The sequence below is a fragment of the Gorilla gorilla genome, chromosome 14 (assembly GCF_029281585.2).
Source record: "Gorilla gorilla gorilla isolate KB3781 chromosome 14, NHGRI_mGorGor1-v2.1_pri, whole genome shotgun sequence".
Classification (NCBI taxonomy): Eukaryota; Metazoa; Chordata; class Mammalia; order Primates; family Hominidae; genus Gorilla; species Gorilla gorilla.
In genome coordinates this window covers 44,681,879-44,705,755 of record NC_073238.2, presented here as the reverse complement: position 1 = coordinate 44,705,755, position 23,877 = coordinate 44,681,879, and the positions used below count along the sequence as shown (strand labels likewise).

General features: G+C 45.8%; 1 long non-coding RNA gene across 2 annotated transcripts in view; it reads left to right on the top strand.

The window, feature by feature from the left end:
• Positions 1 to 23,877, top strand: part of LOC109029474 (uncharacterized) — a 36,916-nt gene that overhangs the window by 2,101 nt on the left and 10,938 nt on the right. Inside the window, exons 1-4 of one of the 2 annotated variants that reach the window (XR_002008566.3) lie at positions 1,737 to 1,983; positions 2,430 to 2,519; positions 7,094 to 7,210; positions 11,569 to 11,634. This is a non-coding gene — a long non-coding RNA (uncharacterized lncRNA). Of the gene's footprint in view, positions 1 to 1,736; positions 1,984 to 2,429; positions 2,520 to 7,093; positions 7,211 to 11,568; positions 11,635 to 23,877 lie in introns of those variants that run through there. The other variant, XR_008670805.2, reaches the window with a different exon arrangement.

Below are 23,877 nucleotides of genomic sequence, written 5' to 3'. Positions count from 1 at the left end.
CTGGAATTTGAGGCTGCAGTGAGCTATGATCACGCCACTGCACTCCAGCATGAGCAATAGAGTGAGACCCTGTCTGTATTGAGAGAGAGAGAGAGAGACAGAGATAGAAGAAAGAGCAGGTGTGATCGGAGCTCAGGAAATCCTCCCTCTGGTAAGTAGTCTCAGCCTTCTATTGAGGCTGCCACCACAGTGCCATCCGCAGCTTTTGCAGACCATGACATACGCAAACTGTTGTAAAATTTTGGCAGTGCTCATAGTCTCAGAGCCAAGCTTTGAAACAGAGAGGCAGCAGGAGACAGTGGGAGGAGGGTGGGATTAGAGACAGAAGGTCTCCGGGTTTGAATCTTTTCTCTCTATTGGCTGGTTGTGTGACTCTTGTCTCAGCTTCTTGGGCTGTACAAAGAGAAAACTAACACCTGCCTTAGAGACTTGTGATGATTTAATGTAGAGCGTTTGACATGTTATTGGATATTAGCAATTGCTGATATTTATAATGAAGAGCACTGGAAGCTGTCACAGTTCTCACAGTTTATTTTGCATTTGCTCCTAGGCATCCTGTGCTTATCTCAGTGTCTGTGTGGTCTTAGTGGGATGCTGACTATATTAATACTTGTAAACTTTACTCATTTTCCATCTCAAATGGGACAAGGGATAAAAATTATTTTTTATATTGTATATTTATTTAGTAAGTGAGCACTTGCCATTTTAGGCACTGGAGACACAGAAATGAAACAGACAATGTGCCCTCAAGGATCTCACAGTGTGTGGTGAGGTGGACACACACACACATATCTAAGCACATGACAGTGAGAGGCACGTGGTCACGAGGTTGTGACGTGGAGCTGAGAGCTCAGAGGAAGGGTTTTGGGTCAAGTGTGGTCAGACCACACTCGGCCATGAAGGTCTTTGAAGGTGGGGAAGGGGTGAAGATGGTGAGGGGATTCCAGGGCTGGGAGAGGTACATTCCCTACACGTTCTAACCAACTGGCCGTGGGGAGGAAGCTGGAGGTCAGGACGCAGGTAGGGCCTGGGTTTTTGCCTCATGTGACTGGGTGGATGGTCACAATTCAGCCATGCTGTCTTTGAACTCAACACCACCAAAATCATAGGATATTCCTAGTAATATTGATTTCCACTGGATTACTTTTGTTACCAGAGTTTTAAGGGCAGAAGTCCTTGTCCCTTTTTTTCTCTAACAGGAAGCCATTCTGGGCCATTTATTTGCTGTTAACTTACACAGCCCACTGGAGAGTGGAGGGGTGTGAATGTGGGAGCCTGGGTGAGGGCTGCACCAGACTGTCACCAGGACAGTCCTCAATGCTGCCTGGCTTAGCCACATTGTCAAAAACATACACCCATAGGTTATGAAATATTCAGTACTGTGTTGTATGGGAGAAATACAAAGAGGAGAAAGAACTGGGTTGAAAAGGTGGTCTGGTCAGGTATCTCAACCCACTGGCTTATAGACCAGGAACCACTCTAGACAACGCATGTAAGGAACAGAAATGGGAAACAAAAACATTTAAATTGTATTTTTCTCTGATTGCAATAAACTTGGAGGAAAGCTATTTTCTTACTTTGAGATTTTCTTCCAATTATGATGAATGCAGAGATTAATTACAAAGGACCCGGATAAACTAAAAATCATCTACAGCATTTTTTTTTCTTTTTTGAGATGGAGTCTCGCTCTGTCGCCCCGGCTGGAGTGCAGTGGCGCAATCTCGGCTCACTGCAAGCTCCGCCTCCCAGGTTCACGCCATTCTCCTGCCTCAGCCTCCTGAGTAGCTGGGACTACAGGCACCTGCCACCACGCCCAGCTAATCTTTTTTGTATTTTTAGTAGAGACGGGGTTTCACCTTGTTAGCCAGGATGGTCTCCATCTCCTGACCTCGTGATCTGCCCGCCTTGACCTCCCAAAGTGCTGGGATTACAGGCGTGAGCCACCGCGCCCGGCCTCTACAGCATATTTTAAAAGGCAAAAAGGTATTTTAAAATTCATGTTGGAAGACGTGGGCTCTAGCTGGGGCTGAGACAGATGATTCAAGTATATTTTTTATTTTACTGCGCACTGAGGGTTGAAGCTGAAGAGCATGCATGCTTACCATTGTGTGTGCACATGTGTGTATGTGTGTCTTACACCACAGACTGAAATCTCAAAAAAGCCCCAGTGAGCAGGTGTAACTATTATGCTACAATGAACAGGTGTATTGTGGATTGCTGTTATATAGTTCTTTTCTTCAAACATACCTTCCTGGTATAACGTTTTCTTCCTGAAAGCAAACAGTTTCTACTATTGGATTCTTGAGTGTATCATTAAGCTTCTCCAAACACAAATAACATCTACTATGCTTTAAAAGTAATGGCCCACACAGCTACTTATTTGTGTGACTGTTTATCTGTTTATACCTTTGCCTGTTTTTATCTTCAAGCAAATGGGGGATCTCAGAAGTCTTAATGAAGTAACTATCCCTGAACACTGGGATCAATACTCAGAATCCAGCTGTCAAATCAACACCAAGGTATGTACCGGGGAAAGGAAGGTTTTAGGTGAACTCCTAGCTGCATGTCTGGTTAACCTGCAACCACACAAAGCAGCTGGGGCAAAGGTGTGTCCCGATGCCTTGTGGTGTACTTGGAACTCCACAGCCAGAAGATTAGACGTTGTTTGCTCACTGTGTTCAAAACAAGAGGTGTAAAGGAAGTTCAGCAACAACCGAAAGATGACTCGTAATTTGTAACTGACTGGCTATGCTTGGCGAGCCTGGTGTATTTATAATCTTTCAAAGTCAAGCGCAAAGGCTCCTGAGCCTCGTGCGTCACCCAACTGCAGCATTCCTGTTGATCACACTGGCTGTCACCATAAAGCCTGAGCAAAAGTAAACTTTTCTGTCCCAAGGGTTTCCTTGTACTGAAAGAGCCACTGCTTGCGGCTTTTTACAGGATCACAACCAATGTCTGTTTCATGCGGCAGGTCCCTGGGGACTGTAATTGCAGAAGTATAACCTGGCGGTTATGTCACATGGCCCAAGAAACTGCCAGGGGACCAACGTGCTTCCTGCCAGACGACCTTTTGCAGCTGAAGGCACTAGTGCCCCATCTGCGGTCGCTGTCTCTGTATGAACAATTCTCTGATATTCCCTGGGCAAAAAGAGGTGCTTGTTGACAACACTGAGTCAAAACTTGGAACCCTGAGCCCTCAGTCTGCCACCATATCATTTTCCTGTTAATGGAGTGTTAATTAACAAGGGTTTTTGTTTTTATGAAACGAACTGTTTTTAAGTAGGAGGATTTCCTACCTTTGAATCAACTCAGAGCTCATTTCCTACTAAAATGATAGGTGATATCAATATAAGGATGTGGAAGGTTTGCCCAGTTTAAGCGTTGGGAATGGAGGCCTAGCTGCATGGCTGAGGGGATTTGGGCCATGCATGGCCTCACTGGTTGAGGACATGGATGCTGGAGATGCTCAGGTCTGGGCTTCTTTGTCTCTTTAGCCTCAGTATTCTCATCTGTAAAATGGGGTGATGTGAGAAGTCAATGACTAATGCACATGAATAATGACAGCTAATACTTGTGTGGCCCCAACTACATCCCAGGCACTGTTTTTCTGTTAACTCATTTATTCCTCAGAGCAATCCTATGAGGGAGGTACTATTGTTGTCAGTCCCATTTTACAGATGGAAAGCTGAGGCACAGAAAGGTCGGTAACTTGCTCAAGGTCACGCAACTACTTAGTGGCAGACCTGGGATTTGAACCTATGCCTGACTGTGCAGCCCATGTTCTTCTGATGCCAAGTTGCACCTTTTGTAAGACAGTCGGTAGGTGGCATACACTTGGTAAGTACTCAGTAACTATCAGAACAGGGTATACAGTGGATCACCTGGAACAGAAGCCATGTTTCTCACCTCTGTTGGCTATGGTGCAAGGCATGGGTGACCTTTAAGGGCCTAATAGTGCTGTCTACTTATCAAAGGCTCAGCTTCTTAGCTGTGGCCACAGGAGACTGGGGCAACCAGAAGTCTGGTAGGGTGTCAAGCCAATAGTCATCCTGGGGATGATGAGATGCCACCAGATTGCTGCTGACTTGGGCCAAGTTGGTGGCAGGCACTTCAGGCCATGGGGGGAACCAGACATGAGAGCAGGGTGTGGCAGGGAGGAGACACTTGGTCTGTGTGTGTGTGTGTGTGTGTGTGTGTTTAGGGAGGTAGATGGGAGCCTCAGGTGATTTTGGGTCTTGGGAAAGATAGCTTGGGATGGAGAGTTGGGTCTCAACCCTCGTCTCTCACTCAGGTCTATACCTAACTGGAGACACTGAGAAGAAGAATCAGGGATGAATGCAAGAAGGTGATGTGAGCCATCCCATCCCCACACCTGTGTGTTAAGGAACATGGGGATGTTTTAATAGTAAAGAAATGCCCATAGGATGTTTGGGGGTGGTGATGACTTCTGGTATTTCCTCTCAAAAGGCTAAAAATACTGACAGTCTTGTGCTGACACTGGCTTTAGATTTTCACCCTGTTTGTCATTCTGCTCTAAGACTGGCTGGGCACCATTCTAGGGGATGGCGATTCAAAGACAGTAGAAAGCACATCCCTTTCCTCAAGATACAACACATAAACATATAATAGAAATCAATAGGGTCATCCAGAAGTAAGCACTGGGGTCATGGGAGCTTTGGGAGGGAAGAGGCAGGGTCAGAGATGGTGGGGGATAACAGCTGAAGGTCAGCCTTTGAAGCAATGGGAGGTGGAAGCATGATCAGGTTTAGGAGAGGAAGGCAAGGGATGAACAGCTGCATCTTGATAGCGCTTAAAATGTCAGTCTAGGTGAGGTAGAAGATAAAGGTGGGGAGGTAGGGCCAGGTGTAATATATATTTTATTAATTTTTTTTACTTTTTTCTTTTTTTGAGACGGAGTCTCACTCTGTCACCCAGGCTGGAGTATAATGGTGCCATCTCGCTCACTGTAACCTCCCCAACCTGGGCTCAAGCAATTCTCCGGCCTCAGCATCATCAGTAGCTGGGATTACAGGTGCCCAACACAATGCCTGGCTAATTTTTTGTATTTTTAGTAGATACGGGGTTTTGTCATGTTGGCCAGGCTTGTCTTGAACTCCTGATCTCAGGTGATCCACCTGCCTTGGCCACCCAAAGTGCTGGGATTACAGGCGTGAGCCACCGCACCTGACCTAGGTGTAATATATAAAGGAGTTTGTGCTTTATTGGCTGGTCAGAAATGTTGGTGTCATTAGATGTCTGAGTTGCTTATTTATTATCATTATTTTATTTTTTAGGGAAGAGTCTCACTCTGTCACCAGGCTGGAATACAGTAGTGTAATTATGGCTCACTGCAGCCTTGAACTCCTGGGCTCAAACCATCCTCCTGCCTCAGCCTCCCAAAGCACTGGGATTACAGGGGTGAGACACCGCACCTGGCTCCGAGATGCTTTGTAAACAGATCCCCCTGGCAGCAGCATGGAGGATGAAATTCATGGGGGAAAAAGCCAAGCCAGGGATATCTGTTACAGTAAATCCAGATGAGATGATGAGGGCTTAAGCTAAGACTGAGATCATGGGAAAGCCAGGTAAAAAAAATAAGTAGGACTTGAAGTTTGATTGGTCATTGAATGAGGGGCCGGGAGACAGAGAATGAGAATTCAAGGATGGCTTCCAGGTTTCCAGCTCAAATGGCCAAGTAGGTGGTGGTAACACCCACTAGTTCACAATCACAGGGAGTGGTAGCTGGGTTGGAGCAGGAAATGATGGGGTTAGCAGGGAACATGCTGAGTTTGAGGTGCCTGATGAGTATTTAGGGGGAAGGTCCAGGAGGCAGTTCCAGAAGTCTTGGCTAACAGCATCTGCATTGAGTGCATTGCTGAAGCCTCAGAGAAGAGATGGGCTCGGCTGGGGAGAGAGTGAGTAGGGGGAAGACCAGTGCTCCAAGGAGAGGACTCGGCAGTGCCGGCAGCCTGAGGCTATGGTGCATCAGCTCAAGGCAACTGGTGTGGCTCTGGCTCTGGTGGGCAAAGATGCTGGGGCCTACACTGGCTTTGCAGGTGAATGGGGCACAGAGGGCCCCTTTCAGGGATTGGTGCATTGGGTCTCAGTTCCAGGTGCAGGGCTGGAGAGAAGGCTGGGATTGAGGAAGAGAAAAAAGTCACAGCCCCCTGCTGGCTACAGGGGTTCTTTAAAAGGGGAGCATTCAAACGTTAGTGAAACATCATTAAAGGTCCTGTTCATGGAGGGTCCAGGTAGCGGTTCTTTTTTTTTTTTTTTTTTTTTGAGATGGAATCTCACTCTGCTGCCCAGGCTGGAGCGCAGGGGTGCGATCTCCACTCACTGCAACCTCCGCCTCTCAGGTTCCAGCGATTCTCCTGCCTCAGCCTCCCAAGCAGCTGGGATTACAGGTGCCCACCACCACACCCGGCTAATTTTTGTGTTTTTAGTAGAGATGGGGCTTTGCCATGTTAGTCAGCCTGGTCTCAAACAGCTGACCTCAGGTGATCCGCCCGTCTCGGCCTCCCAAAGTGCTGGGATTACAGGCGTGAGCCACTGCGCCCGGCCCCAGGTAGCGGTTTTTAAGCAGATGAAGGGGTAGAACTCACCTGTCTGGCTTTTTGCAATTGTGCATGCGCTCCTCCTCCCACGGGCCTGAGATTCTCACAGGTGTGTGATAGGCGTGGGAGTTGTCCTTTGGGAGCTGGCAGTGGGGGGTCCATTTTGTGGACCAGAGTCTCCCTGGGATGATTCTGATACATCCTTACCCGACGGAGAATGCACCATTTGCGGTGAGGGAAGCAGTGCTAATGGGAGAGAAGGCTTGGGACCCTCCTTTGTATTTTGCACCCCTAGGTTGAACCATTTTCCATCAGCACTTAAAGTGTCTCGCTCCAGCCTAGTAACATCACAGTCCCACCATTTAGAATCTCCACAAGTTCATTCACACTGCAGGTCAACAGCAGGTCAACAACCACATAATCATCACTCAGCCACACGGCGTGTGAGGGAGGTGAGGGGCAACACCTGAAGCCATGGGACTCTTTGTAGAACACAATGAAACATTGACGTAATTTTTTCTCTTTTTTTGAGACAGCGTTTCACTCGTCGCCCAGCCTAGAGTGCAATGGCACTATCTCGGCTCACTATAACCTCCGCCTCCCGGGTTCAAGCAATTCTTCTGCTTCAGCGTCCCAAGTAGCTGGGATTACAGGTGAGCACCATCATGCCTGGCTAATTTTGTATTTTTAGTGGAGATGGGGTTTCACCATATTGGCCAGGCCGGTTTCAAACTCCTGACCTCAGGCGATCCGCCCTCCTTGGCCTCCCAAAGTGCTGGGATTACAGGGATGAGCCACCACGCCCGGCCTTGATGTACTTTTTCTACTAAATGATCTAAGAACAATTTTACGGGCAGAAAGTATGACTGTAATAAATGTATGCAATCCAAAACTACCACCCACCATCCATGAAAATACAAAAATCAAGCTGTCATGCCAAATCTAACTGGTTACTTCTGTTTCTCTGCTAATAGCTGTTAGCTACACTCATTTATTTGTTTTATTGTGTCAGTGTCCACTGTCAGATAAGTAACAGCAGGTGCTGAAGTTTTAAGAAACATTTGAGGGAACATTTTCAATGGAATCTGTTGAAGTTGAGGTGCCTTTAGTACACTAGTACAACTGCATCACCCCTGAGTGTTAGCGATAAGTGCAATGATTTAATTTTACTGTGGAACTCCCAAGTCCAGCTTATGGAATAAATTCAGGATCATAGTTTGAGAACTACTGGCTTAAAGGGTCCCATTTCTTGCTGCTTTAACTGTCAAACAGTGACTGTGATATATATATATATTCCTGGCCCAAGTGATGGGCAAGCTTCAAAGCAGATGAGGACTCTAGTCAAAACTAACTGTGCCCCCTGAGTGTTCTAGCTCTGAGGATTTGGTCTCTGGCTTCTTCCTTCAATCTGCACCATCAAGAAGCATTCTTGGCCAGGTGCACTGGCTCATGCCTGTAATCCCAGCACTTTGGGAGGCCGAAGTGGGTGGATCACTTGAGGTCAGGAGTTTGAGACCAGCCTGGCCAACATGGTGAAACCTCATCTCTAACTAAAAATACCAAAATTAGCTGGGAGTGATGGCCTATGCCTGTAATCCCAGCTACTCAGGAGGCTGAGGCACAAGAACTGCTTGAACCTGGTAAGAGGAGGTTGCAGTGAGCCGAGATCATACCACTGCACTCCAGCCTGGCCAACTGAACGAGACTCTGTCTTAGAGAGAGAAGAAAAGAAAAAAAATCTTCTAGGCTCTGCACATAGGCCATGTGCTAAAATCAGCATTCCAAGGGCCAGAAGGACTTCTAGAGGCATCTTTCAGGTGCTGACACTAGTTCAGAGCCTCACAGATAGCTCCAGTTTCTGCCCAAGTACCTTCAGGGCCTGGGAACTCACTACTTCCCCCAAAAAAAGGTTCTTATGAACCATCATCTCCCATCTCCACCCTCTAAAACCACCCAGTTCTTAACTTCTGCTTTGTTTTTGCTATCAGCACTCTCTGCCTTGTATTGTTGTTATTTGGATACTTAACTGTCACACAGTGGTAAGGGCTTAGGTTTTGGAACCACTTGCGTTAGAATCCCAGGTCCGTATTTATCTTCACCATTTACCAGCTATGTGACCTTGGCAAGTTACTTAACCTCTCTGAGCCTCAGTTATTGCCTATATGGGATGGGAATAACCTTAGGGTCTATTTCAAGGATTATTCGGAGGCCTAAGGTAATGGGAGGAACCTGCTTGACATGTAGAAAGCTCTCAGTACAGCATAGATAGTATTATTATTCGTCTGCTAGACTACAAAATGTCTGAGGGCAGGGACCTCTTCTTGGATATCTTTGAACCCCTCCATAACAGTGGGCAAAGTGTCTGTCAGAGGGTTTTAATGAATGCATCACACAAAAGAGACTGTACTGAACAAGAGAGACAGGAAGCTTGGATAATTATTTGAATATCTACAGTCATCAGAAGGCTTATAAATGTAAAGCTAAAGCTCCTGCCAAAGAAATGTGTGGAGCAGAAAAGAAAACCCAGAGCAGAATGTCAAGAGCAAGGATGTGTTGGGACAGGAAATGAAGACGAGATTGGGAGAGGTCATGCAGAATCAGGTCACACTCTGGAGGGAAGAAGGAGCAAAGGCACATGATGAGTGAGTGCTAATTAAGGTGGCCAAAGAGAATAGTGTGGTGCTGTAAATGCCGGCAGAGCAAGGAGCCCTGCTGCCAGCCTGACCCAACACAGGCACGTTGATGAAAATAGAAAAGGATGGCTGGAGGTAATGATAATGTATTACAGATTGCAAAATCGCTAGAAGAGAGGGTTTTGAATGTTCTCATCCCAAAGAAATAATAAATGTTTAAGGTGCTGGATGTGTTAATTACCTTGATTCGATCATTACACAATGTACACTTGTACTGAAACATCACATTGTACCCCATAAGTATGTGCAATCATGTCAATCATAAATTTAAAGATTAAATTTTTTAAAAAAGGAAAAACAATCTTTCCACCACACAAATCATTTTCTGAGCCTGCACATTGGCATTCATCTTTCCTCCTACGCTTGTGGCCTTAAAGAGGAGGAGTATGATTGGCAGCGTGGCAGCCTCTTGATATTTACGGACCCTAGCGCTCACTCCTGGCTTCAATGGTGTTTTCAGCTGGAGCCTCTTCCTGCCATTCCTTTCCTCTCTGCATGGCTGCTGATGCTCATCCGGGAGCAGGAAATGAGTGCATTCTTGGGCTTTTCTGCAATTAGTCTTCTAAAGAGAAAAACAGAACCGAACAAGAAAGAAAACTGAAGGTTTAGGGATATTCTAAAAACTTTTACAGGCTGGCCATTGATGGAGGCCAGTAAAGAACGGTGGAGGCTGGCGACTCAGCCCCTCTGGATTGGGGGTTTTTGGGAATTTATCTTGGGCTCTCTTATGTTTATTCTACACTTCCAAATAACTTTGAAGGTTTATTTGGAGATTCCAACATGGGAGAGGAGGCCCTTGCAAACTCTTGAGTGTGCAGCACCCCATTTTTTGGGGGGAGAAAATGGCTTTGGGAGAGCATGCAGAGGGGATAGGGCACTCAAATCTCCACCCCATAGATCACTGTGTTGCCTCTCGGGTAGAGGTGTGCTGAATAAATTAAAGGTATTATTGTAAGTTGGAAGTGTGCTAGAGCCAGGATGCAGAGGCACACTCTCAAATCCGCCTTCAGTGAAACCACGGAAATCTCCAAATACTACACATGGGGGCTTTTTTTCCCCTTCCCTGAGAATCAGCTGATAATTTACTGGTATGTCACTGCATATAAACAAAATCCAAGAGGAATCAGTTAACCTGCTGGACTGAACAAGGAGTTTGGCATAAAACTGGCCAGATAAACAGATAAGGCTGATTGTGTTATGTCTCCCTTCCTTAATGGAAGCCTGATAGGAATGAGGCCCACGGTGACTCAGCAGTTAGTTCCCTTTACTGCGTAGCCTTGGAAGTAATGGAGTGGGCTTTCATGATTTTGCTTCTTTCTTCTTTTCCACTGAAATGGAGGCCTTCAGTTGCAAAGTTCTCCATTGTCAGATTATGCTGCCTGATGGGCATGAAAAGTCCACAAAAGAGAATTTTCTGATGTGAGAATGGAGGGTGTTGCCTGCAACTACCCCAGATCCCTGAGGTGGCAGTTTAAGGTAGGTGGGAAGGCTCTAGACGTGTGGGACTGGAGTCTTGTGTTCTTTGCCTCAAAGCTGAATTCTGACTCCTCTTTCAGCCTTATACCAATTTCCCTTCAGTGACCGTCTGCACATAGAGGTGCTACTGAGGCTGGAGAGTGGTGAGTTCAGCTTCAAGGTGCACTCTAGAGATAGGGCTTGGGCCTGTGTGTATTTTTGGAATTGCTCTCCATACATTCCAAAAACTGAAAGCTTCGAGGTCCACTCCACCAGCTGACCTAGTTTTTCAGCTAAAAGACCATGGCCTGGCCTCCTAAAGTCGTATATCTATAGATTCCAGCCAGGTGGGACCCATGGTGCCCATTTTGTTAATTCCAAAGACACAGCATGGTGTAGGAGAAAAAGGATGGAATTTCGAATACAGAAGTTTGGAGTCAGACTTACGTTGAAGGCAAAATGAATCTTTTGTGCCGAAGTCACAAGGGGCCGGGGGTTTACTGAGAAAGGGCACAAGGAGACGTTCTGAGTGATGGAAACATCTTTCCCCTTTTGGGGTGGTAGTTACACAAAGTGCATCCCTTTGTCAAAATTGATCAGACTGAATACTGAAGGTCTGTGTCTTATTGAATGTAAATTATACAGCAGTTTTTAAAAGGACAGATTCCAGTCCTGGCCCTGCCTCTTATTTACCATCTAGAGAAGTTCCTCACCTCTTTGAGACTCAGTTTCTTTTTCTATTAAATGGAAGTAGTGCTTATACCCATGCTTATATTCAATACGATCATGCAAGCAAAAGCGCTTTGTAAATGACAAAAAGCCTTGATAAGCGGATCACTCCTATCGTTATTCTTTCCATCCAGCCGCCTCCTGGAGCAGATTGTTAAGCTGATGCGAGTCTGGGCTCTGCCTCACCACTTGTCTCAGAGGTTAGTGTTTATCTATTTTAAGGAGACTCTGGAGATATCAAAATGCTGCAGAAAAGCAAATGGAATATGGATTTGCCAGGGAGAGGACGGCGGGCTGGAAGGGAACAGCTGGGGAGAAAACTATCAATCCAGCTCAGCAGCAGGGCCGGGCGGGTGCTGAAATGGAGTCGCTAAATGCCTGAGAGAGAATCGTGACCAGTAAAAGCAGCATGAGTTTAAAAAAAAAAAAGAAAAAAAAATCACATCTTGCCGAACAAATTGGGTCACATTCGTGATGGAGTTAGTCACTGAGAGCACAGATGGGAAAGCAGTTTTAGGGCAAAATGCAAAAGATTTGGGGACCCTGGTGACTCAGCTGAACATGGCAAAGGTCACCTGGGCATCCTGGCCTGGGTTGGGGGTTAAATAAAGGCTCTTCCTGTGGCTCCTGCTGTGAGTCTTATCATACTTTTTTTGATTTGAACTTGAACTTGATCTTTACTCCTAATGGCCACCACAAGCTACTTTTTTTTTTTTTTTTTTTTTTTTTTTGAGACAGGGTCTTGCTCTGTTGCCCTGGTGTTGCCCAAGCTCACTGCAACCTCAACTTCCTGGGCTCAAGCAATCCTCCAACCTCAGCCTCTCAAGCGGCTGGGACTACAGGCACGCAACACCATGCCTGGCTAATTTTTAAAATTTGTTTTGTAGAGATGAGGGTCTCACTATATTGCTCAAGCTGGTCTTGAGGCTCACCTCAGCCTCCCAAACAGCTGGGATTGCAGACATGAGACACTGAGTCTGGCCTACAAACTACCTTTACATCAGAATCAAGAGCACAGTGTACAGTTTTAAAAAGGAAAATCATAGCGAGAAGTCAAGTTAAGTGGAGGCTGAGAAAGCAGGAAGGCCATTCTGTAGTTCACCCTCGGAATTCAAGTGGGAGAGGACAACCGCCTGAACCCAGCCAAGCTTCTTCGTGATTATGCTGGCAAAGTCCTTTCAGTTTAGAAACTTTTAACCCCAGAGCCAATGTCCTTTGACACTAAAATCCTATAAGATGATTGAACAGTGTCAAAATAAATGTTAAATTGTTAGCCACTAAAATAAAGTTAAAATAGGGAAAGATTTAACAGGAAGAAATAATCTAAAAGAGAAATCTGGTGTGCGAAATTTTGATTTTATCCTCATTATAAACATTTTGGTGCTTTCTGCTAGCTATTTCTGCCAAGAAATGTGATATGTTGAAAAAGAAGAGGAAATGTACTCTCTCTAGATGCTGTGACTATAAAAGTCTGTTTAAAATGATAGGAATCAGTCAAGGTTCTCCCAGTGACCAAGGTTGTAAAATTAGAATCTTAAACTACCAAATCAGGGTGAGAAAAAAAATTTTCAACAAAAGCAACATTTAAATTTATTTTATTATAATTTCCATTATCCCACAATGTTTGCATTTTCTCTGGACACATCAAATTTCTCTCTTTTTCTTTTCTTTTTTTTTTTTTTTTGAGACGGAGTCTCACTCTGTTGCCGGGTTGCAGTGACGTGGTGCGATCTCAGCTCACTGCAACCTCCACCTCCCAGGTTCAAGCGATTCACCTGCCTCAGCCACTCAAGTAACTGGGACTACAGGTGTGCGCCACCACACCCAGCTAATTTTTGTATTTTTAGTAGAGACGGGGTTTACCATGTTGGCCAGGATGATCTCAATCTCTTGACCTCATTATCCGCCCACCTCAGCCTCCCAAAGTGTGGGGATTACAGGCGTGAGCCACCGCGCCCAGCCCACACATGGAATTTCTTAAGTTGTTAATTCCCTACCCTAAAATACATCCTTATTGGAGCAAAGCAGGGGATTGAGGAGAGATCAGGTGGGGTGAGGGGCACCGTGAGAAGGCAGGGCATCTTTCCCGCGACCTCTGAATCTGAGAGATGCTGACGGTGCATCAGTATATCAATGTCAATACCCAGGATGCTGAATGAAGCCTAGGTTGGAGGATCCTTCCAAACCCAGGTCTTTGTCTTGCTGGAAATCTTGTGCCTCTTCTCCTCTACCATCCTGTCTCCCACCTCAACACTTTAGCTCTACTGCTCCGTTAATTAGCACATGGAGTCTGAGATTGGGCCTTTTGCATCCAGGCACTGGCTTCATATGGTGCCTCAACCCCCTTTGTTCCCAGGTCTTCAGGAACCATGTAAGATGCAACCTCCCCCCTAGGTCTCTTGTGGGCAGGGACTCCTTAGAGGATTTCTCCTTCCAATGCCCTGGCTTTGGGGCTGACAGACTTGGGTTTGACTTGGCTCCATCCCTTACTGGCCAGTTAGATAAGCTCTGTGAACGCTGACTTCCCTGCCTTGGAGGGTGGCACACTGACAGAAGTAGCCGATACCCATGAGCTGTAATTAGCTACTCAACACTTTTGGCAGTGACTTGATGGGAGAGCTTGATGGCAAGTTGCCCAATAGGTGACAGGAAACCAATGGATGTGAACTAAGAAGAGGGATCCATGATCCGCAGTCATGAATCTGGGACATGACTGGGATAGCCCAAAACAAAGGCTGTGTTCTTGTCCCAGATCAGCTTTCCAAGTGCAGGACTGGGACGTGTGGTTCAATGGCAACACGTGTGAAATAGATTTAGAAGTGCCTGGTCCACAGTGACCTCCTAATGGGGACTGGGACAGGACAGGGTAATCTGGGTCAGAGTTCTTGAAATGGACTCTAAATCAGAAAAGGGATTTTTCTGGAAAGGTATGGAATAGTTGTTGGATGCTGAAGAGCCAAGCTGCAGGAAAAAGAGAACACCCCCCACAACCCCACCCCTGAAATGGGGTCATCAGAACTTCTCTGTTCCACTGTTTTCTGTTACATTTTTCTTCCAAATGCTCAAGACTCTGGAAGCCAGAATCTTAAGGCTTAAACTGGGTTCTGTGTGCTACTGTCCTCTGAGTAGGAGGGGCAGGGAGAACCAAGACTTCTCAGAATAAGGAAGAACAGCTCTCTAATGAGAAATCACAGTGCTTTTACCCAAAAAAGTGGGAGGGTTTGCTTGACAGGCCAAAGCAAGGGATCTCCGGGATGCTGATTTTAGAAAGGTGCACAGAAAAACAGGGAGATGATTCCACCCTACTCCTTCCTGGCCGAGTTCTGGGCAACACACTTTCAGAGACTTTTGACTGCTTGGAGTGAGAAGGGATAGGTTCAAAAACAGCAATTAAGATGCAAATATCTGAAAAACATGACATACAAGCAAGGTTGAGAGAACTGAAGTGATCGAACCCAAAGGAGAGAAGACCAAGTTGGCATCTAATTGCAGCCCTCAGGCTCTGTGAGGCTTAGAATGTAGATGGAGGACAATTTTGCATTCACTGGTTGTGAAAGGAAGACCTAAAATCAAGAAACAGGAACAGATTAAAGAGGAACAGATTTTATCCCATTATATGTAAGATCTTTCCAAGGAATGAAATGAACTGGGTTGTAAGGCAGGGAACTTCCCATTTCTGGGAAACCTCAGATGCTCAGTTACCTTTAGCAATAAGCGCATTCCTCACAATGGATCACAACACACTTGGGCGCCGTGGCCCTGCTGCTGAAGATGCTGACCTAATCATGGTAATTCAGGGCCAGAAACTGCACTCCCTATTTGGCCACATCTGCCAAAGAGCACATTTCTGAATGTGGAGTTCCAGACATGGGCAATGTGAGTGATGATGGGGAGAACAGGAAAGAACTCCTCTGTACCCCTAACCACCTGCCCAGGCCCTATGTGGTGCAAGCCTGCCATGTGGAGTGCCTTACATGACAGCACTGCTTCACCAGAGGACTTCTTTTGGGATGTGTTGCATTGACCCACTTCCTTCTACACACCTTCCAATGGGAATGACATGACGTCTTCCTTTATCTCTGAACAATATTCAATAAATACATATTGAGTCTCTACGGTGATACCTATGATTAGGAAACTAGAGTATACATATTTCAAAACATCATGTTGTACATGATAAATATATATATTTTTTGTCACTTAAAACATAAAAATAAAAAGGAAGCTAGGGTATCAGAGTTGGAAGGGCCTTTTGTGATCAGTGTGTTTACAGTGCTTGAATATACCCAGTGGCATTTCTGACAAGTTGATTTGTAGCCTGGTCTTGATTCCTTTCTGAAACTCACAACCTCCTAAAGTCGTCCACATACCACTGGAGTGGTTTTGGTTGCTAAAATTCTTTCTTACTGTAGGCTAAAATCTACTCACAATTTGGCCATATCTATCAAAATTTAAAATGCACAAACCCTTTGACCAGCATTCTACCTCTGACAATTTATCCTACAGATATAGTCCCCATGGGCTCAAAGACATGTGTACAAAGATATTCACTGCAGCAAAGGGCTGGAAATAATTTAAACGTTTGACCAGGGGACTCATGAAATAAATTATGGAATATCTGTACTATGAGAAACCAAGAGGCTGTTAAAAAAATTAAACCATTCTCATGCACTGCCAGGGAAAAATCTAAATTCATGTTGATTTGTGAGAAAGAGAGACTAGCTAAATAATATGTAGAGAATAATTCCATTTATGTGATAGAAAAAAAGGAGATACATGAACATACGCTTAGGTTGTATATGGAAAGATATTGGTAACTGTTTGCCTCTGCTGAGGGCATCTGTGGTAACTGGTTTCAGGGGTGGAAGGAAGAATTTTAGGTTTATACATGTATGTATATATATATGTGTGTTTATATGCATGTGTGTGTGTGTGTATATATATATATATATTCTTTTTTAGACAGAGTCTTGCTCTGTCACCTAGGCTGGAGGGCAGTGGTGCCATCACAGCTCACTGCAGCCTCGACCTCCCCGTGCTCAAGTGATCCTCACACCTCAGCCTCCCGAGTAGCCGCGATCACAAGTACGTGCCACCACATGCTGCTAATTTTTGTAGTTTTTGTAGAGATGAGGTTTTGCCATGTGGCCCAGGCTAGTCTCAAACTCCTGGGCTCAAGTGATCTGCCCAGTTCAGCCTCCCAAAGTGCTGAGATTACAGGCATGAGCCACCATGCCTGGCTGCATGTATATATTGCAATTTTTTTTTTTTTTAACTCTGTGCATGTATCATCTTAAAAACTTCTTTAAAAACCTGCCCTCTTAAATCCTAGCGCAGGGTCCACCTGGTTCTACCTCATAAAGCTGTGCGGAACACCTCTAATCTTTCTTCTGTAACAGCATGCATTTGCAAACTTCCACCATGGGCCCTTTATACCCCGTCTTCTACAGGTTAAACACACACAGTTCTTTACATCAATGCTTCCGTCCCTGGCCATCTGGTCTCCTGTCCCCTCCAGACCCAAAACCATGGGCTGGGCTGCAGCAAAATGAGGGTGTACTCAGTGCACTGAGGCCCATGTACCGTGAGAGATGGTGAGTGATATCAGGGAGAGGAACATCTGCAGAGGCAGCGCTGCCCTGGGAGGCCCTGTCCCAAGGAGTAGTGGGAGCATCTGGAAGGGGTGAATAGGGAGTGTGGGCTGGGCTGGGATGGAAGGGAAGCTAAGCATGCAGACACCAGCTTTGCTAAGCTGTGCAGTGCATAAGGGTCCCCCTAAAGGGACTAGTTTGCTAGAATAAAAGAGAAAAAACCAGAATCTCCTACATTTACATGGCTACTTTATAATTCTCAAGGCATTTTTTACAAACTGCATTACATTTGTTACTTATCACAGTGCTTTAAGTTAGGTATTCAGGAATTATTTTACTCATTTCAGGAGAAAGCCTTGGCCAGAGTTTAAGGATTTGGGGCTGGGCACAGTGGCTCGTGCCTGTAATCCTAGCACTTTGGGAGGCCAAGGCAGGAGGATCACTTGAGGCCAAGAGTTTGAGACCCGCCTGAGCAACATAGTGAGACTCTCATTTCTAAAAATAAAAAAATTAGGCCTGGCACAGTGGCTCACGCCTATAATCCCAGCAGTTTGGGAAGCTGAATCAGGATCACTTGAGGCCAGGAGTTTGAGCCCAGCCTGGTCAACATAGTTAGACTTTATCACTACAAAAAGTTTTTATTTATTTATTTTTTTGAGACAGGGTCTCGATTTGTCACTTAGGCTGGAGTGGAGTGTGCAATCACAGCTCACAGCTCACAGCAGCCTCGACCTCCTGGGTTCAAGCCATCCTCCCACCTCAGCCTCCCGAGTAGCTGGGACTACAGGCATACACCACGTCTGGCTAAATTTTTGTACTTTTTGTAGAGACAGGGTTTCGCCATGTTGCCCGGGCTGGTCTCTAGCTCCTGGGCTCAAGCAATCTGCCTGCCTCAGCCTCCCAGAGGCCTGGAACTACAGGCGTGAGCCACTGCTCTTGGCCGTTTTTAATTTAAGAGACAGAGTCTCGCTTTGTTACCCAGGCTGGAGTGCAGTACCCTTACTGCAGCCTTGAACTACTGGGCTCAAGCCATCCTCCCACCTCAGCCTCTCAAGTAGCTGGGACTACAGGTGTGTGTCCCCATGCCCAGCTGACTGAGCTACCACCATGCCACTGCATGCCAGTTGTGACAAAGTGAGACCCTGTCTCTAAAAAATAATTAAATAAAATGTTTAATGGTGTTCTGGGTCCTTACTTCATGGACACTTTCCACTGTGCAGTCTGCCACTGATTTCATGTAAAGGCAAAACCAAAAGAGATCCTTTGCTAAATTATCCCAAGTCTTACAATATGGAAAGATTGGAAAATGTTTTCTATCGAGATAGAGGAAACTGACTGGATGATTTTTGCCAGATCATCATGCACATTGGTGAGTTCCAAGGCCCCACCTCCACCCCATAAGACCCTAGGTTAGGCAGGAACACTGGGGGACCCCTTTGTCTCCATTGGCCACACCTGGGCCTGCCTCTACCAAAGGGTAAGAGACCAGTTAAGCTTCTCATGTTGGGGAAAGACAAGTCCCCTCCCTATGGCTGCATAGAAGGAGTTCAGTGTATCCTTAGGGCCGGGGGCATCTGTGGCCTGGGCTTTATGCCTTGAGGAATCTCTGTTCTGCAGGGTCTAGATGCTCAGAGTGGCAGCTGAGAGGCAGGAAGGAAGAGGTAAAGAGGGCCACTGGCAGCCCCGATTACAAAATTCGGGTATCAGATGCCCCCAGCCAGCCTAGGATATGCACGTCGCCCAGGCCTGGCTCTTCCTGCAGTCGGCACACGTTCGGGAGGCTGCTTGTCAGCCTCTAGTAACTTTATTTTTCTCTTTTAGGATGCTCTCCCTGGCCATTTTAACCTAATGGATCAGGATAAACAAGTTAGGGAAGCAGAAGGAAGAGCACATAGGAGCATTTCCTTGCAGGTTGGAGTACTAGGGTCCCCCAGGGAATAAGAAAAGGGCTTCTCTTCTTGCTCATAGGAAAATACATTTTACTAGGTGAGATACTCTCTGGTGTTCTGAACTGGCAAACACTGGACCAGGGAGAAAGGAGGCCAGGAGAGGAAGGTGGAGAGGTTTCTGCTGGAATTTGGGCCTTCGGGCCACTCGCTGATAGATCTGGTTGCAGCGGGGATATTTAAAATGTTTAACAGGCGGGCCTGACCCATCAGACCTGTCACCGCAGGGCCTCCAGAGTCAGCTCCCGGAGGCCCCCTGCTGGGCCATATATGCCCCCGTTTGGTTGCAGGATGGTGGGGAGGTGTGGGGGCTCCAGGGGAGGGGCCAGGGCCTGGGCTGCTTACCACCCAGTGTGGAAGCGTTTCTATGTGAGCACAAGGTGTGGCTGCAGCCCTTCACAGCAGCTGAATGTCAGCCCTGGTGGGGTTAGCAGCCGGTGGTCCTGCTGGCCTCTCAGGTTGCCTGGCACTCCGTAAATGCTTATTCCAAATCATGCCAGCCTCATGCAGATCCCGGGCAGAATTGCAAATAAAAGACTTGTTTGCAGAATTGCAAAATTCTCCCATCCAGAGCCAGGCCGTGCACAAATGTCCCAGTGTATGGTGGGGTGGCCTCTTTGCCTGCAGTAACTCGTGCAGTTCTGACATGAGGAGCAAGCAGTTCTTGCTTTATCAGGAGGAATCTTCCTCTCCCTTTATCACCCTCTGGTTCCAGGATACCGTGTACATTTCCGCCCCCACCGCCGCGCAGCTGGAACACACTGTCAGAATGAATGCCTCATTGCATCAGGAATCCAGAGCTCTTCGTCTGTAAAACAGGAGGGGTGGGCTTCCAGAACCACTAACAGATGTCTAAGTGAAAAAAAACTCCACACCTGCCCAACCGCCAGCTTCCTTTCTCATTCTTGAGGGCTCCCAGTAACAAGACATTAGAAAAATGTGTTGTGTGAGCTGCGGTTTCCACTTTCCCTGAAGCCCAGCTATCTAATCTCCTGGGAGTGAGAAATCAGGCAGCGAATTGTCTAAGATGGGAGGCAAGAGGTGCCATGGGAGGCCATGTACATGTTGCCCAGGAGGCCTGGTCGCCCAGGACGCCTGCTTCTGCAAACCCAACCAGGGACGACAGCATGGGCTGGCCAAGCGGGTCTTGACAGAGAAGCCCGTGAAAATCCCTGCTGGTTGTCTTAGTCTGAAAACTTCTGCTCTGATGATGCTTGACATGGCAAAGCTTTATTTCATTATTTTTATGTTTATACATATTATTTTTTGCCCTTTATTTTTCCTTTTTGAGACAGAGTCTCCCTCTCTCTCCCAGGTTGGAGTGCAGTGGTGCAATCTCCACTCACTGCAACCTCCACTTCCCAGGTTCAAGCAATTCTTGTGTCTCAGCCTCCTGAGTAGCTGGGGTTACAGGCGCACGCCACTACACTAATTTTTTTTTTTTTTTTTTGTATTTTTAGTAGAGATAGGTTTCACCATGTTTGCCAGGCTGGTCTGGAACTCCCGGCCTCAAGTTATCTGCCCTCCTCAGCCTCCCAAAATGCTGGGATTACAGGCGTGAGCCACTGTGCCCGGCTTATTTCTACATATTATTTTTACTTCTAATCCACATATATAGTTTTAATTCAGATACGTACAAGCTTTAGTAAAAATTCATAGCCTTGTAGCCTCCTGCCCCACCCATTCTTGCCTTCACGTACTGCTGCCCAGAGTCAGCCACTGTCTATGACTCCTGGTATTTGCAGCAATCATTCCAAATGATGTGCTTATAGAGTTGTATCTTTCTAAAGCTTAGAAATGATCTCCTGACTACTGGAAGATGAAGAGGTAGCTTTTTCCTCCTCCCCCCAGGACGTGCTTCTTCCTCAGTAAGGAACAGAGTTCCTGTATTTCTTTCTATTTTAGATGCATGCCTTTGATTATAAGGTTTGCCATTATTTTATGAGGCACTACAAAAGAAGAGAAGTGCAAGTAAAGTAACTATGATGCAACACTTTCTCATCACATTGACTAAAAAATGTGTTCTGATTTCCAAAATGTTAAAATGGGAAAAATATGTGCATTTTAGAATATTACAAGTTACAGGACAGCACATCTTCTGATAAAATCCCTGGTCAGGCCGGGCGCGGTGGCTCACGCCTGTAATCCCAGCACTTTGGGAGGCCAAGGCGGGCGGATCACGAGGTCAGGAGATCGATACCATCCTGGCTAACACGGTGAAACCCCGTCTCTACTAAAAATACAAAAAAATTAGCCGGGCGTGGTAGTGGGCGCCTGTAGTCCCAGCTACTCAGGAGGCTGAGGCAGGAGAATGGCATGAACCCGGGAGGTGGAGCTTGCAGTGAGCCAAGATCGTGCCACTGCACTCCAGCCTGGGCAACAAAGCAAGACTCCGTCTCAAAAAAAAAAAAAAAAAAATCCCTGGTCAGTATTTGTATTATTTTGCCTATGTAAATATTGTCTGCAGTGTACTGTGTTTACATTTCTGCTCATGTATATCTTTTCTCCTCGGGAGTTAATAATTGCCTTGTCTTTTTTAATTCATAGGGTTTTTTTTTTTTTTTTGGCATTTATGAGTAATTCATCCCCAAGCTCTCCTCAGTGTGGTGAACACACTAGTAATCTTGCCATTGCATTTCTCTTCCTGTGCAGACGTCCTCCGGGAACTATCCTTCTGCTTCAAACTCAGGCTGGTTTCTCCTCAGGTCCACTGTAGTTACAGCCCAGATTTCAGCATCCTCCTGGAAATCATTTTTCCTTCTCTCCTGTGTTAGATTCCCTGTTTCCTAGAGCTTGTATCTTTTTCTTGGTTAATTCTTTGTTTTGTTGGAGCACATCCTCTAGTAGCTTCCTGAGAAAGGGTTCATGGCAGCTAAATATTTGGAGACCTTGTAAATGTCCCTTGCACTTGTCTGGGCATAGAACTCAACTTCAGGAATATTTTTTCTTCATGTTAGAGGCTTTCTTCAAATGTCTGGTGATTTACTGTTGACACTCAAGTGACGTGTGCATGAGTGAAGCTTGTCAACCAATGGGCTCATTGTCAGGTGATTCAGTGGAGACCTGGATGTTTCATTAAGGAACCCACTAGGTCATTCTCTATAAGTCTTTTTTCTCCAACTGGTCAGCTTCCCTAATGATGAATCCTCGAATCTTCTGCCCATGGGGTAGAACCCTCATTGCCAGCATTCTGGGATCTAAGAGGGGGAAGGAGGCTGTGGTGTCCTATAATCCAGAGTGCAGTTGGGTGCTGGCTCACTCAGGAGTCCCAGCCACTTGGGAGGCTGAGGCAGGAGGTCTGCTTGAGACCAGGAGTTCAAGACCAGCCTGGGCAACATAGTGAGACCCCATCTCTACAAAATACGAAAATTAGCTGGGCATGTTGGCATGTTCCCATGGTCCCAGCTACTCAGGAATTTGAGGCTGCGGGGAGCCATGATCATGCCATTGTACTTTAGCCTGGGTGACAGCAAGACAAAACAACAATGACGATAAAGCACAGAGTGTCTTTTAATTCCGTTTCTATGGTGCGTCACATGCCAGGTCTTGGTTGTGCCTGGTGTCCTTGAGTCCAGTCCCTCTCGGATTCAACCTTTCCTCCCGAGGCTGGGCAGGGACAGTGGTGTGACAGTGCAGCTGTGCATAGGCCTACATAGGGATGGAAATAAATGTGGAGTCTTATAGCTCCATGTACAAATTCTCAACACATTTGTTTTCAGCACACCTGCACCCATGTTCTGCAGAGGGAACCAATTTCTGCTTTTTCTAAGATTCTGTGGTGTAGCTGATTCGCTTCTTACAGATTTCTCTCCCTTTGAGCTTAGGTTGCAGCTTTATCTTCTCTGCTAAATTAGGTGCTTCTCATTCATCTGCTTTTTTTTTTATTTCCATAACATTGTTAACATTTTTATCTACTGTTGTCTCTGTTCCTATTTTCTTTTTATACTTATGGGTCTAGGCAGTGGTGTGCTGGTAAGTGCTTGACAAAACAGCTCTTGCGGGGAAGGGAAGAACCCTGAGTGGTAGCAGTCCAATTTCTGTGGTGTAAATATTCCTAATGTGGCTAATTTCAAGGCACCAAAAGGACATCCCTGAACATGCAGTTGGAAAGAAAAGCAAAGTAGCACACCATTATCCAGATGGTTTCTGGCTTAAAATGGTTCCACTTAACGATTTTTTGACTTTACGATGGTGTGAAAGTGATACACATTCAGTAGAAACAGTACTTCAGTACAGTATTCAGGAAATCACATGAGATATTCAACACTATTATAAAATAAGCTATACGTTACATGATTTTGCTCAACTGTAGGCTAATGTAAGTGCTCTGAGCTCGTTTAAGGTAGGTTAGGCTAAGCTCCGATGTTCAGTAGGTTAGGTGTATTAAATGACTTTCTGGTTTATGATACTTTCTTTCTTTCTTTTTCTTTTCTTTTTTTTTTTGAGATGGAGTCTTGCTCTGTCACTCAGGCTGGAGTACAGTGGCACAATCTCGGCTCAAATGCAACCTCTGCCTCCTGGATTCAAGCAATTCTTCTGTCTCAGCCTCCTGAGTAGCTGGGACTACAGGCACCTGCCACCGTACACAGATAATTTTTGTATTTTTAGTAGAGACAGGGTTTCATCATAGTAGTCAGGCTGGTCTTGAACTCCTGACCTCAGGTGATCCACATGCCTCAGCCTCTCAAGGTGCCAGGATTACAGATGTGAGCCACTGTGCCTGGCCTGGTTTATGATCTTTTCAACTTAAAATGAGTTTATCATAAGTCAAGAAGCATCTGTGTAATATTTCCACTATACACATACAGTAGACATGAACAATAGAAAAAAGTAACCTTAAGAGAATATATAATTATAAAAATATTATGAAGTGACGAGTATTGAGATTTTATTAGCTTTATTTATT